This window comes from Mirounga leonina, unplaced genomic scaffold, assembly GCF_011800145.1.
Source record: "Mirounga leonina isolate KUSES-001 unplaced genomic scaffold, KU_Mleo_1.0 Mir_96, whole genome shotgun sequence".
Classification (NCBI taxonomy): domain Eukaryota; kingdom Metazoa; phylum Chordata; class Mammalia; order Carnivora; family Phocidae; genus Mirounga; species Mirounga leonina.
The window spans coordinates 5566509-5582544 of record NW_023270871.1 but is presented as its reverse complement, the minus strand read 5'-3'; the positions used below and the strand labels follow the sequence as shown (position 1 = coordinate 5582544).

The following is a 16036-nucleotide window of genomic DNA, read 5'->3' as shown; positions in this document are numbered from 1 at the left end:
AAAAACAAGACCCACTGATATGCTGTCTATGAGAGACTCATTTTAGACCCAAAGATACCTCCAGACTGAAAGTGAGGGGTTGGAGAACCATTTATCATGCTAATGGACCTCAAAAGAAAGCTGGGGTAGCAATCCTTATATCAGACTAATTAGATTTTAAATCAAAGACTGTAGTAAGAGATGAAGAAGGACACTATATCATAATTAAAGGCTCTATCCAACAAGAAGATCTAATAATTGTAAATATCTATGCCCCTAACATGGGAGCAGCCAATTATATAAACCAATTAATAACAAAATTAAAGAAACACATTGGTAATAATATAATAATTGTAGGGGACTTTAACAGTCCACCCACTACAATGGACAGATCATCTAAGCAGAAGATCAACAAGGAAACAAGGGCTTTGAATGACACACTGGACCAGATGGACCTCACAGATATATTCAGAGCATTCCATCCTAAAGCAACAGAATACATATTCTTCTTGAGTGCACATGGAACATTCTCTGGAATAGATCACATACTGGGTCACAAATCAAGTCTCAACCAGTACCAAAAGATGAAGATCATTTCCTGCATATTTTCAGAACATAATGCTTTGAAACTTGAAATCAATCACAAGAGGAAATTTGGAAAGAACTCAAATACATGCAGGTTAAAGAGCATCCTACTAAAGAATGAATGGATCAACCAGAAAATTAAAAAAGAATTTAAAAAATTCATGGAATTAAATGAAAATGAAAACACAACTGTTCCAAACCTTTGGGATGCATCAAAGGCAGTCCTAAGAGGGAAGTATATAGCAATACAAGCCTTTCTGAAGAAACAAGAAAGGTCTCAAATATACAACATAACCTTACACCTAAAGGAGCTGGAGAAAGAACAGCAAAGAAAGCCTAAACCCAGCAGAAGAAGAGAAATTATTATTAGATTAGAGTGGAAATCAATGAAATAGAAACCAAAAGAACAGTAGAACAGATCAACAAACCTAGGAGTTGGTTCTTTCAAAGAATTAATAAGATTGATAAACCCCTGGCCAGACTTATCAAAAAGAAAAGAGAAAGGACCCAAATAAATAAAATCATGAATGGAAGAGGAGAGATCACAACCAACACCAAAGAAATATGAACAATTATAAGGACATATTATGAGCAAGTATATGCCAACAAATTAGGCAATCTGGAAGAAATGGATGCATTCCTATAAATGTGTAACCTACCAAAACTGAAACAGGAACAATAGAAAACCCGAATAGACCCTAACCATCAAGGAAATTGAAGCAGTCATCAAAAATCTCCCAACAAACAGTCCAGGGCTGGATGGCTTCCCAGGGGAAATCTACCAAACATTTCAAGAAGAATTAATACCTGTTCTTCTGAAGCTGTTTCAAAAAATAGAAATGGAAGGAAAACTTCCAGACTCTTTCTATGAGGCCAGCATTACCTTGATCCCAAAACCAGGCAAAGACTCCCCCAAAAGGAGAATTACAGACCCTTATCCCTGATGAACATGGATGCAAAAATTCTCACCAAGGTACTAGCCAATAGGATCCAACAGTACATTAAATGGATTATTCACTATGACCAAGTGGGATTTATTCCTGGGCTGCAAGGGTGATTCAACATCCACTAATCGATCAATGTGATAGACTACATTAATAAAAGATAGGACAAGAACCATATGATCCTCTCAATAGATGCAGAAAAAGCATTTGACAAAGTACATATCATAAAATATCATAAAAGCCATCTATGAAAAACCCACAGCAAATATCATTCTCAATGGGGGAAAACAGAGCTTTTCCCCTAAGGTCAGGAATACGACAAGGATGCCCACTCTCACCACTGTTATTCAACATAGTACTAGAAGTCCTAGCCTCAGCGATCAGACAACAAAAAGAAATAAAAGGCATTCAGATTGGCAAAGAAGAAGTCAAACTCACTCTTCACAGATGACATGATACTTTATGTGGAAAACCCAGAAGACTCCACACCAAAACTGCTAGAACTCATACAGGAATTCAGCAACAGTAGCAGGATATAAAATCAATGCACAGAAATTAGTTACATTTCTGTACATTAACAGTGAGACAGAAGAAAGAGAAATTAAGGAATTGATCCCATTTACAGTTGCACCCAAAAACCGTAAGTTACCTAGGACTAAATCTAAGCAAAGAGGTAAAGGATTTGTACTCTAAAAACTACAGAACATTTATGAAAGAAATTGAGGAAGACACAAACAAATGGAAAAAGATCTCATGGTCATGAATTGGAAGACTATATATTGTTAAAATGTCTGTGCTACCCAGAGCAATCTACACATTCAGTGTAATCCCTATCATAATACCATTGACATTTTTCACAGAGCTGGAACAATCCTAAAATTTGTATGGAACCAGAAAAAACCCTGAATAGCCAAAGGAATGTTGAAAAAGAAAAGCAAAGCTGGGGGCATCACAATCCTGGACTTCAAGCTCTATTACAAAGTTGTAATCATCAAGACAATATGGTACTGGCACAAAAACAGACACATAGATCAATGGAACAGAATAGAAAACTCAGAAATGGACCCTCAACTATATGGTCAACTAATCTTCAACAAAGCAAGAAAGAATATCCAATGGAAAAAGGACAGTCTCTTCAACAAATGGTGCTGGGAAAATTAGACAGCCACATGCAGAAGAATGAAACTGGACCATTTCCTTTCACCATACACAAAAATAGACTCAAAATGGATGAAAGACCTAAATGTGAGACAGGAATCCATCAAAATCCTAGAGGAGAACATAGGCAGCAACCTCTGTGACCTCAGCCACAGCAACTTCTTGCTAGACATGTCTCCAAGGGCAAGGGAGACAAAAGCAAAAATGAACTATTGAGACTTCATCAAGATAAAAATCTTCTGCATAGCAAAGGAAACAGTCAACAAAACTAAAAGGCAATTTACGGAATGGAAGAATATATTTGCAAATTACATATCAGATAAAAGGGCTAGTATCTAAGATCTATAAAGAACTTCTCAAACTCAACAACCAAAGAACAAATAATCCAGTCAGGAAATTGGCAGAAGACATGAACAGATATTTCTCCAAAGAAGACATCCAAATGGCCAACAGACACATGAAAAAATGCTCCACATCACTTGGCATCAGGGAAATACAAATCAAAACCACAATGAGATACCACCTCACACCAGTCAGAATGGCTAAAATTAGCAAGTCAGGAAACAACAAATGTTGGCGAGGATGTGGAGAAAGGGGAACCCTCTTACACTGTTGGTGGGAATGCAAGCTGGTGCAGCCACTCTGGAAACCAGTATGGAGGTTCCTCAAGAAGTTAAAAATAGAGCTACCATACCACCCAGCAATTGTACTACTAAGTATTTACCCCAAAGATACAAATGAGTGATCCAAAGGGGCATCTGAACCCCAGTGTTTTTAGCAGCAATGTCCACAAACCAAACTGTGGAAAGAGCTGAGATGTCCATCGACAGATGAATGGATAAAGAAGATTTGGTATATATATTCTATGGAATATTACTCAGCTATCCGAAGGGATGAACACTTACCATTTACATTGATGTGGATAGAACTGGAGGGTATTATGCTGAGTGAAATAAGTCAACCAGAGAAAGACAATTATCGTATGGTTTCACTCATATGAGGAATATAAGAAACAGGGCAAAGGATCGTAAGGGAAGGAAGGGAAAACTGAATGGGAAGTAATCAGAGAGGGAAACAAATCATAAGAGACTTTAACTCTAGGCAACAAACTGAGGATTGCTGCAGGGGAGGTGGGAGTGATAGGGTAATTTGATGATAAGCATTAAGGAGGGCACATGATATGATGAGCACTGGGTATTATACGCAACTGATGAATTAATGAACTCTACATCTGAAACTAATGATGTTGGCTAATTGAATTTAAGTTAAAAAAATGATAAAAAAAAAAAAAAAGTAACCACGGAGAGTGACCCTTTCTGATACAATGCTAGCTAGCATCTCTGAACTATGCACTCTTGAAAGAATGTTGCCAAATATCCTGAGAATTAAAGTTTGAGCTAATCAGCACTTATATCCCAATAATGATCCTGTAGTATTTTAAGGAAAATAACAGTCACTGTATAGATTCTCATCCACTAGAAATAACTACTGTTAGAATATATACTTCTTTGATAAATGTTTTAATATTTCTGCATAAAACCAATTTAGTTTACTGAATTACAAAACAAACACCTGTGTAAAGAGCAAATACCAGTGTATAAAGAAACAAGCACCAGGATAAATCATCATGAAAGCCAACAAACATTGCTGGAACCCTCCTGAATGGTTTCATCTAATCTAATCCTCATCTTTCTCCCACAGGTAAGTATCCTATCCAAGAATAGCAAGGAGTTCATGCCTTCTTGCTTTTCACTGTAGTTTTACTACCTAATTATGAGTCCTTAAACAATATAGTTTTATTTTGCCTTAAATTTTTAATGGTCTAAAAAAAGAGGCTTTTTAAAAAGTGGTCTGTGAGAGGAGTTTAAATGAGTTATTTTCTTCTACCCCATGAAACCCACCCCACAAATCAGCTTATCCTGTGTATGGCCCCGTAAATCGGAAATGGATCCCTTCTGTGTTAAGTTAGCTGATCGTTCATTTATACCATATAATTCCAAAGGAAGGGGTTCCATATTTGCTGGCCATTAATCAGTGCTTTTGTATGGAACATCCCGACTTCCAATACATGCGCTTTCTCAGACTGTGTTCGTTTATCCACCTGGCAAGCTCTTCAGTCTTTGGCAATTACAGTGGGTCTTTAGCCACCATTGTGTTTCCTTCTAAACCTGAGTCCTCTTATTGCGCTATTTTCTTAATGGATATTGATGGTGATTTAGTTTGTAGAAGAAGGTGACTTTTGATAGAAGAGAGGTAATAGTTTTAGGTGAGAAGGAGCAATCGTCCTCAAAGATTGTAACAAATGTACCAATGTGCTTCAGACTGTTGATAGTAGTGGAGGCTGTGTGTATGTAGGGGAAGGGAGTATATGATATTTTCTGTACTTTCTTCTCAGTTTTGTGGCGAGCAGTAAATAAAGTCTGCTAAAAAAAAGTCCTGTTGAGGATTCAGATGAACATTCAGGTTTGGGAGCCAGTGAGCTCGCTACTTCCCCATCCAGAGCAGAAACACCTGCAGCTGTAATGCTCGTCTCCGAGCCGTTGCTTCCTTCCCGTGCTACTTCGGGAAGGTCGCTATTCTCTTAAAGCCAGTTCCATTGTTGGGTGGCACCAGGATTTGAACGTTCTTCCTTATATGGAACTGACGTCAGCATCATTGTTACTTCCAGTCATTGTGTGTAATTCCTCCCACTGGAGCTACGTAGACTAAACCTAATGTTTCCCACGTGAGGCCATTCATGTATTTGAAGACAGCACTCACATTCCCCCTGTCCCTACCCCATCTCATGTGTTCTCGTTTCAAGGCTAAGGATGCCTGAACTTTGAATAGTTTTTCCTCTGGTTTGATTTCCAGGCAATTCCCACTCCTGGTTAGTTGCTTTCCTAGGAATTTCCATTTTGAAAACATTAACAGTGCATCTGGCCACAGGTAGCAAGTGATCAGAGTGGAGCCCGTGGGTGTGCCTGTCATGAATCCTTAACCCTTTGGGGAGGGTCAGGGTCCTGGGAGAAGGGACGAAATGACATGAGGCTTAAGCAGCAGCTATTTACCAATTGTTACTATAGCATGTCAGTATTTTGGCAGTCAGTCTGGCCATCCTCGTGCACACTTGCCGAATGTCAGCCTCATCAACTTCCCTCTTAAAACTCCATTTTGGACCATGATGCAGTAGAGGTGGTTTGAGGCACAGAGTTGAGAGTGGGACTGTGTCAGCTTGCAGACATCTGCACCACCTAGTAGGCTGTGTGTCTGGGGGTAAAACAAATCTAGGAAGTATTTTCAACCGAGGAGCCATGAAACCATTTTTATTGTACCTACTCATTGCAATTTTGCGCTTGACTTCTGAACCTGAATGCAGGTTCGTTTATCATGAGATTTACAGTTTATTTTTTCCTGCCTTTTTGGATGGTTGGTTGGGTCAGGCAGCATGTGGTCCTGTCTCATGACTTTGTCCTATCTGGAGCTGATGGCTTTTGATACCGTTATGGATAATTAGGTTGCAGGAGGTAAGGCTGAAGAGATAATCCAGCCACACACCACTAGAGACCTCTGTGTAGCAAGCGTTCAGTCCATTCATTCTGACTGGTTGTACTCAGAAATCACTGGGAGAATTTTTAAAAAATAGAGATACCAGACTTTACCCCAGACCTCTTGAAGTATCTTCTCCAGGGCATCAATTTTTACAAAGCTTCCCAGCTAATTGTGATACATGGTCAGGTTTAGGGACCTGCCACTTTAATGTATGCTCTCTAGGTATTATTTTCAAACTTTATGAATGCACTTACTGGATGGGTATTTGGTCCTTTTCACTAAATTTTGTTAAACCTAATACCTTTAAAAATCATCATTATGCACTACTTCAAAAATAATATTACTTATTAATATCTTTTCTAACTTGGAGCCTTCACTTTCCCGTGAGAAAAATATTTCTCATGATAAAACGGAAGCAGTTAGGTGACTTGTTCATTTCAACATGTTCTAGAATTTTCCCCCTTCTTCAAGTTCTCTGTTCAACCAATTTATTTTATTTTGGGATATTCTGAGTCCCCAGCTTCCTTCTTTGAAAAATTCACCAATAGAATCCCCCCAAAGTTGCCTTCATCATGCATTGTCTTTCACTGCTCTAACTGAATGGAGTGATTTTGTTTATCTCATGTAGTTAGCAGACACTTAGAGCTTATCGTATGGCACTCTTCTATTTGCACATATTAATTTATTTAATTTTTATAACAACTTATGAGGTGATATTATTGCCTTTATTTCTCAGGAAACTAAAGCAAAAGGGGTGAAGTAATTTGCTGAAGGTCGTACATCTGGAGAAAATGGATCTGGTTCCAGATTTCATGCCCTTAGCAGATATAAAAACGATAGTAATAAATCTAATGTGGTTTTTAATATGTTGCTGTTTTTGGTGGTGGTAGTGGGGAGTTTGATAGAAGTGGAATAGATGTCACATAAATGAGCCTAAACCAGAAGTGGCAGTGGTTACCATCTGGACCGTTCCTTTTTCATTTACATAAATTTATAGGTTCTAGGCATTGAATTCCACAGTAGAAAATTCTCTATTTTCATAAATGCCCTGGCTCTATGTTTAAAATGTGTTTTGGAATGAATAAGGGGGAATGCAAATATATGAATTTTATTCTTTATGTCTCCAATATAATGAAAAAAACAACTGACAAGGAATAATATGGGCTTTCAGAAGGTAGCCTCTAACCTTGCCCCTAATTGTATCTGTTTTCTAGCAGACTTCGGTTCACTTCTTTATGTCCCTATGACTTGGCCTTTCATTCATTCTTCTGTTCACCCAACAAATATTTTTTGAGAACTAGTCATATGCCAGGCCCCAGGGGGGATAGTGACTGGAAAAATCTGGGTTTCTGCCCTCATCGAGCTTAGATTCTAGGTGAAGAAAAGACATAATCAAACAATCAAAATGTCATGCATAACTCTACTGTGTATAATTTGTTCCATCCTAGCAATTTTCACAGTGAATTATAAACATTGAGTTAATAGCCTGTCCCTGTTCTAATTCTAATAGGTTTGAGGGAAAATCCTAGGTTTCTTCTCTGTGCTCCCAGTGTTTTCTAATTCTGACATCCACTTAGTGCTTAATTGTGTGTTAAATCAATGTGTGGATTCACATTTTTCTAAATATGAATCTGAAGTGACTGGCCTATAGTGATTCCAATTTTGTCTTTATATTTCAGAATGTGGAAAGATACTGTTATTTTCAGGAGCAATTCAGGAGCATTTTAGGGGCTTAGTTAATGAATGAGATGATTTGTCTGATGTCTTTGGTAAACCACAATTAGAAATTTCACCATTTACTTAACATGAAGAATATGGAAGATAGATGAAATTTCTTTTTTGTTTTTTAAAGATTTATTTATTTATTTCAGAGAGAGAGAGAGAGAGCACAAGTGGGAGGGACAGAGGGAGAGAGAGGATCTCAAGCTGACTCCATGCTGAGCATGGAGCCCAACATGGGGCTCGACCTCACAACCCTGAGATCATGACCTGAACCAAAACCAAGAGTTGGATGCTTAAACCACTGAGCCACCGAGGCACCCCCAGAAGATAGATGAAATTTCTTAATAATCAGAGAGTCACTGAAGTTTTTGAGCTCATAGAGATATTAAAGATCACCTGACTTAACCTCCACGTATTGTCAAAGAGGAACTTGAGGACCAGAGGGGCTAGTTAACCTAGGCCACATAGCCATTCACAGAGCCACAACTGGAAACTGGGCTCTGCACAGTCCTTTTTAAAACAAAACAAAATGAAAAGCTGTAGTGCTTTGTTTTTCATTTTAAAAAAGAAGAGTATGTGAGTTTATTTTCCCATCCCAGTTTACTGAGATTTTAGAATTTTATTTATCTATTGATTAATTGACTGAAATGGCCCCATATTCTTATTTAATGACAAAGCAGATCTTGCTAGAACACAAAGTATTCATAAAGATTATAATTATCTTGTCCATTTTAGTCTTACTTCTTGAAACGCTAGTCCAGAAGCTTGTAGAGTAAGTTATGGAGATTATGGTCAATAGGGAGGTTGCTGGATTCAAACGCAGCCTGCACAGGGAGATTAAATAGGCAGGTTTAGATCTGCTTAAAGGAACAGCAAAACAGCCAACTGACCGAATTTCCCTAGAAAATACATTGAGTGGCACTGTATATTTGCAAATTCTAAAATACATTCTAGTCAATGGAAAAGTGAAACTAAACCATTCTCTGTTTTATTTTCTCTAATCTGTATAGTTTCTATCTTTTCTGGAAATCCGGATGGGATTGATTCTTAGAACCCTGCATTAAGTGATTTCTATACTTTAAATTATATGTAGGATGGTGAAATTACTGAGTCCTGGGTTTCTTTTTTTCCAGTTTGCATCCTTTCCAAATTCATTGATTCATTGATTGATTGATTCATTCTTTATCCAAGAGTATTTTGAGTGTATGTGTGCCTCTGTATTATGCCTGATTAGAATACAAATGTGAGAATTAACATTGACAAGACTTAGAGTTTGTTTGGCTCAGCAGCACCAAGAAATGTCAAGGTGTAGCTCTATCATTGTTAGACTCTCTGATGTCATCCAAAAGCCTCTGAAACACACAACTTTTCTTGAAAACTTAATACAGAAATATCATCTAGTGACTTATATAAACATTTTGGAAACAATTCTATTTTCATTTTATATAGTTTTTTTTTTTTAAGATTTTATTTATTTATTTGACAGAGAAAGACACAGCGAGAGAGGGAACACAAGCAGGGGGAGTGGGAGAGGGAGAAGCAGACTTCCTGCCGAGCAGGGAGCCCGATGCGGGACTCGATCCAGGGACTCCAGGATCATGACCTGAGCCGAAGGCAGTCGCTTAACCAACTGAGCCACCCAGGCGCCCCATTTTATATAGTTTTTAAAGATTTATTTATTTGAGAGAGAGAGAGAGAGAACGGGGGGAAGGGGCAGACAGAGGGAGAGGGAGAGAGAAAATCTCCAGCAGATGCCCCACTGAGCATGGACCCTGAGATCATGACCTGAGCTGAAACTAAGAGTTGGACGCTTAACCAACTGAGCCATCCAGGTGCCCCTGTATTTCATTTTATATTGTTTGAGATAATGTTTATAAATCTTCCAAAGACTACTATGTTCTTAATATATGTCTTTCAAGTTTCATACTTTAATTCTGGTTTTTGGATATTAGGTGATGAGATGTATATTGATCCAATTCAGGGTTTTATAAACTAGAACAGTGGTTCTCAAATGTGATCTGAGCATCCTGGGCATGTGCAGGATGGTGGTTGATAGTTCAGAATTATCACAAGGGAGTTGCAATTTTGTGTGTGCCCACACATTTGTCTCTGGTAGGATAAATATATAATGTCACACATAAATACACACGTACCAAAAATATGTAGATAGTGCTGAGATGAATAAAGTGCAAATTAATTAAAAAATGATTCAATTTGTGAACACTTTATGTCATAATGTATTTTCCCAGTCAATAATTATTAAGTGTTTAAATACTATCACGTGTTCTCAAACCATTTTGATATTAAATAAGGTTTTCATACTCAGAAAGACTAGAAGCCACTAACATAAAATATGTCCCTTAATGAGCGTTGTTTCTTCTTGGTGAAAAGTTCAAATCTACTGCCCTTTGCATCAGCACTTTGGTTTCTGTCTTCTGCACTTTTTCTAATACTGTTATGTCTTTCCTTAGGCGAGGTCATAGAAGTTTCACACAAATTTCTTGTCATACAGAGGTGAGATAATTATTGTTTTGTTTATGCCACATTTTCTGATTATACTAAATATTTTCTGGGTTCTCCTTGCTGCAGCTGCTCACTGTTCCTGTATTTTAAGAAAGTCAAGTCTTGATTCCTTCCAGGGATTGACTTTGTGGTTTGAGGCTTGGGGATGATTTCGTGTGATGTTACCTGGACTGGCTGTAGAGTTCTCAGCCTTCTACTTCTGTGCTGGATTCCCTTTGCCTCCCCCGCCCAGGAATATCAAACTGTCATCCACATCCTCTCATCCCTTTTCTCTTTTTTTTCCAAATCATCCTCTCCTTATATTGACTCTTTCTCCTATGAACATCCTTCAGCTCCCCCATCATAGAAAATAAACCTTCTCTGTAGCCTGATATCAGACCCCACTGCTGCTCTTTTCACTGTCCTGCCTGCACTTCTTGAGGTAGTGTTCCTCTTCCTCAACACTTGCTTCCCTCCTGTTCATTCCTTAGCTTGTGACCATCTGTGTGGCTTCTGCCTTCACCTTTTCCTGGAAACTGTGCCAGCTTAGGTCAAAATCGAATCCCCCTATTTCAAAACCTAGCAGGCACAGGTCAGTTCTTACTTCTTTGCCCCCGGTGAACACTTAGCTGCTTCGATTGGCTCATGCTCTCACATTCCTCCAAGGCTTTCCCGCATTTTATCTTATTTTACTTTGTTTTATTCTTTTTATTTTTTAGGGGGGCTCCATGCCCAGTGTGGAGCCCAGTGCAGGGCTCAAACTCATGACTGTGAGATCAAGACCTAAGCTGAGATCAAGAGTCAGAGACGTAACCGATGGAGCCACCCAGGCGCCCCTTTTCCACATTTTAGAATGCTCTTGCTCTTAACTTTAGCTTGGCTGACTGCCATGAATCCTTAAAGATTTAGTGTTAGTGGCACTAATCTGGGAGGCCATACCCAGTCTTCCTCTCAGTTTCAGACTATTAGGGGCTCCTGGAGCACCATTTATTTATCTTTATAATAGCATGTACCACATTCTATTAAAACTGTTCATGTTAATTTCTACTTTGAGTATCTGTGTCCATTATATATAAATTAGAAAATCTGGTGAACATGAAGGAGTCTCCTATAACCTCATAACCCAGGGAGAACCACTGCTTGTATTTTGGGTTTTATCTCTCCAAGCTACACACGTATGCACATGTTGACACAGCCTGATGTTTTTTTTTTAAACATAATCATGAATCTTGAATATTGTTCCATAATCTGCCTCATCATTTTTAAGGCTTCAGAGTATCTACTTTGGATGTATCCTAGTTTATTTAAACTGTTCTCTTTTCGGGATGCCTGGGTGGCTCAGTCGGTTAAGTGTCTGCCTTCGGCTCAGGTCTGGGATCAAGTCCTGCATCAGGCTTCCTGCTCAGCGGGGAGCCTTCTTCTCCATTTGCCTGCCCCTCGCCCTGCTTGTGCTCTCTCTTGCTCTTGCTCTCTTTCTCTCTCTGTCAAATAAATAAAATCTTTAAACAAACTGTTCTCTTTTCATGGGAATGTAGATTACTCCCTCTTTCTCACTGTTGTTTAACCTTCTGCCTTGTATAGACATCTTTGTAACTCACCCCATTACAAACTAAGGATACATTTCTGCGGGGGAGGGGGAGAGTTGTTAGGGCAGAGGGTATTTACAGTTTTAGGACTTTCATATATTTAACCAAATTAATCTCTAGAGAAATGCCCCAGTTTATAGGAGTGGCTGACCCCATACTATGGCATTGCTAGCCAATTTGCTGTCCCTCCCTAGACTTTTGGTGCTCGAGTGTGATGATGCGGTCTTTCATGGAGATTCCTATGGGAGTGGCACTTATTTGTTGAAGGAACCAATCTATATTTATTTCCTGTGTTTTTCAAAGAAACATATTCATCCCTGGCTTTGGGGACAAGATTTCCGAAAGTAAGTAAATTAGGATAGATTTATAAGTGGAATACACTGCAGCCATTGCAAATGATGTAGACCTATGAAGGTTGTTTACAAATAGGCTGTTACCCCCAAAAGAATAGGCTATAAATGGTATATAGAGTGTGAGTCCATTTTTGTAATAAAGACCTATATTCATAAATTACATTTACAATAGTGAAATTGGGATGTACTGCATCTTATTATCTCTGTTAAAAGAGTGCCCACGAACCATTTTATAACCTATCAATAAGCAATTTAAATCATCCATTTTACAAGGGGTATTTCCTCATCGTCCCCCACTTTCCTTTTACTAGGAGATGACAAGAAAGAGGGGTTACAGTGCAGTGTAGCGCCATGGAACATGTTCATTCCACTTTCCTGTGAAACTTTTCGAACCAGTGAATGGGAGCACTGATGCCCATCTGCATCCTCTTCCAAGGAGTGTTGTGAAATTACAGAGATTACTTGGTGTTCTTGGGAGGAAAATTCATGTAGAAATCCTGGGTGTTTCTATTTTTTATTAATATCTACCTCCTGCCCTCAAGTTTTGAAATGACTCAGGACTTAATGTGGCTTAATGTGTGTAATGGGAGGCTGCTTGGGAGGAGGGACGGAATCTGAGGAAATGTCACACAATATTACTATATTCTTTAGCATCTCTCATGACATAATGATACATTTGTGTTTACTGTACTTTCCTGTCTTCCATTCTGGTAATTTTGCCTGTTGAAAAAATTTTAAAAAGTCATCCTCATACTGACTGGGCTAAGAGAGAAACTTTACAAGTTTCCATTTGTGTACCTTTGTTTACCATCCTTATGTCAACATTAAAAAATAAACTGCCTGGCAATACTTGAGGTAAAGCTATTGCTATTTTTCATTCTATCCACCATAACATATCCTTGCCTTTCCTCTGATAAGGTGCCAAAATTGGAAGGATGGAAAATTCTGCTGCAATTATTAGATAAATGACTTTCCAGAGAGAACTCATAATAATTGCTTCAGATTGCTGGCATCAAGGAATATTTCTTCTGTTAAGGAGATAAATTATAATTTTTATTTTATTTTATGCCTTTTAACTTTTTAGGAACTGTCTCATCCAAGGCCTTAGAAAGATTTAGGTAATTCTAGTATGAAATGCAGTGACAATGATTGTTATTAATTATCGAGAGCTTATAGAGTTCTAAAATTATTCAGTATGTCTCATATGTGTGACTTCATTTATTATTCTTTTTGTTATTTACTATACGTTATGTTATTTAATTATTTTATAGGGGCTCCTGGCTGGCTCAGTTGGTAGAACGTGGAACTCTTGATCTTGGGGTTATGAGTTTGACCCATGCTGGGTGTAGAGATTACTTTAAAGTGAAATCTTAAAAACTTGAAAAAAAATCATTTTAAGGATTTTCTGGCTTTCTCATATGCTCCATACCTTCTAGTCTTCTGTCCCTTACCTTGATCAATTTAAAAAATTATAATAGTAACTACAATTGTATTGTAGTTACTATTAGTTGCCAGTTGCTGTTCAAACAATCTTGTCCCTACTTCCTTATTCCTGTCTTTCAGGTGAGGAGGGTGTAAAGGTTAGTTTTGCTCCAGGTTCCACTGAAAGTAAATGTTAGAGCTGGGATTAGAACCCAGAGTGACTACAAAAAAGACAGTTTACACTCTGCCACCTGTTCTATTTGACTTATGATGAAGAAAGCAAGACCTATTCTGTGACTGATGTGAGTAATTAAAAACAGTCACCATAAGTAGCTCTAAGTGAATATTAACAATAGGAACCTAAAGTCATACAATTTATTAAGAGGGGTCCTAATTTTAAAAATTGGCTTACAATTTGGTTCTATTTGCTAAAAAACGAGTAAGCCATGACCTAGAAATATCTGCTTTTATAAAAGTTTTTCTAGATCTTTGAGCAAACAGAGTTTCAAGTTCAATTCACTCAACATTCAGGGAGCACCCACTATGTACTGGGTGCCAGTATGGAAGTAAAGAATGTTAATGTAAGAAGGGGCCTTAGAAACCACATAGCCTATTCGTTGTCACTCTGGATTCCACAGAGCCTTTGGGTTCTGCCAAGGTTGATCTACAGCCATCTTTGGGTACAGGGAAGAAATGGAGAGAACCAAAGGGGAGATCAAGTAATTGAATTCTGGTTCTGTCCTGACATCTTCAACCAGAGCAGCTCCAAACTTTTACTTATTGGCCCTTTGGAATTTTCTTCCTTTTATATATGAAGAAACTTAAGGACAGTGAGTATCCTAGGTGAACCAATGGTGGGCTAAGAAGGTGCAAAAAAGAAGATCCTTCCATTTGCCAGACCAATGAGCTGCATAATATCCCTTATGCTCTTGATACCCTTTTTAGGAGTGGGTTTCACGTTTATCATGTTCCTGAGATCCTCAGCCAAGCCAGTCATACTGCATTCAGATGGCCATGTTGTAGGCATCGACTAATGGCAAATGTGGTGACTTCAGGACTATTAAGAAATTGCAGTCATTATGTGCAATGCACATTGTTTTGACCTTTATTGATGCTAACTCCTCTGGGTTTGTTGCCCATGATTCCAGCTGAAGTCCTGACTTTACCGTCACACAATTTCAAAGTTACATTCTTAGCTATAGACTAAGAATTATTATGTCTTCTTAACAAACACTCTGATAGAGAGAGGAGAAGATTCTGGGTTAGGGGAAACTACTCTATTAGTTCTAGCTATTTATGTTTTAACACTGTAATTCCGAGGTCTTTGGACGTAATACTTAAAGGAAAGATACATCTCATTCTAGGTGTCTAGCAATCCGGCCTATATTGCTTTTATCCATTAAGATAGAAGGCATGGAAACTCAAGTATTATATATCAAATCAAAGGTAAGAACTGTTTAGCCAGGATTATGAAAATAATATTAAATTATTGGCTAGAATGACAAAAATGTGTTCTAGTTGAGCTTTAGAGCCCAAGACTCAGGATATTTTGCTGTTGGACTAGAGGACAGAGGCAAGGAGGCAGACTTGGACTTTAACATGGGGAGACCTTTGCTGAGTGGAGGAGACAAACGAAGCAACTTAGTTCATTTAGGGGCTGGTAGGAGCAGATGACATCTGCAGCTGGAGCAGATCATCCAGCAGCTGTGGCTGGGTCATCGTGGTGATTGTAACCCAGACAAGAAAAACAGAATGTGGGAGGCAACCTGCCTGCAATTTCCTTATGCCAGCATTAAAACAATGTTAGGGCTTACTGATTTTTTTCATGAAGGAGAAAAATTCACCCAAAATAGATCTAGGTGTATTTTTTTTTTTTTTTTTTGTAGAAACAAAAACAGTGAACGTGACTTCCATTAATAAAAATCTTTATTTCCTAGACATTTAGGTAGTTTCCTTTTTTACATTTTGCTTTGAAAGACAATACTGTGACAAGAATCTTTGTTTGCTTGCTTTCTTTCTTTCTTTCTTTCTTTCTTTTTTTTTTTTTAAGATTTTATTTATTTATTTGAGAGAGAGAGGATGAGAGAGAGAACACATGAGAGGGGATAGGGTCAGAGGACGAAGCAGACTCCCCGCCGAGCAGGGAGCCCGATGCGGGACTCGATCCAGGGACTCCAGGATCATGACCCGAGCCGAAGGCAGTCGCTTAACCAACTGAGCCACCCAGGCGCCCCCCTTTCTTTCTTTCTTTTTT

At 38.4% G+C, this 16036-nt stretch overlaps 1 long non-coding RNA gene across 2 annotated transcripts in view; it reads left to right on the top strand.

The window, feature by feature from the left end:
* LOC118006388 overlaps positions 1 to 16036 on the top strand; it is a 105950-nt gene that overhangs the window by 64299 nt on the left and 25615 nt on the right. Inside the window, exon 3 of one of the 2 annotated variants that reach the window (XR_004678058.1) lies at positions 10391 to 10433. The exons of the other annotated variant lie outside the window; for it this stretch is intronic. This is a non-coding gene — a long non-coding RNA (uncharacterized LOC118006388). The remainder of the gene's footprint in view (positions 1 to 10390; positions 10434 to 16036) is intronic. 2 annotated transcript variants of the gene reach the window in all.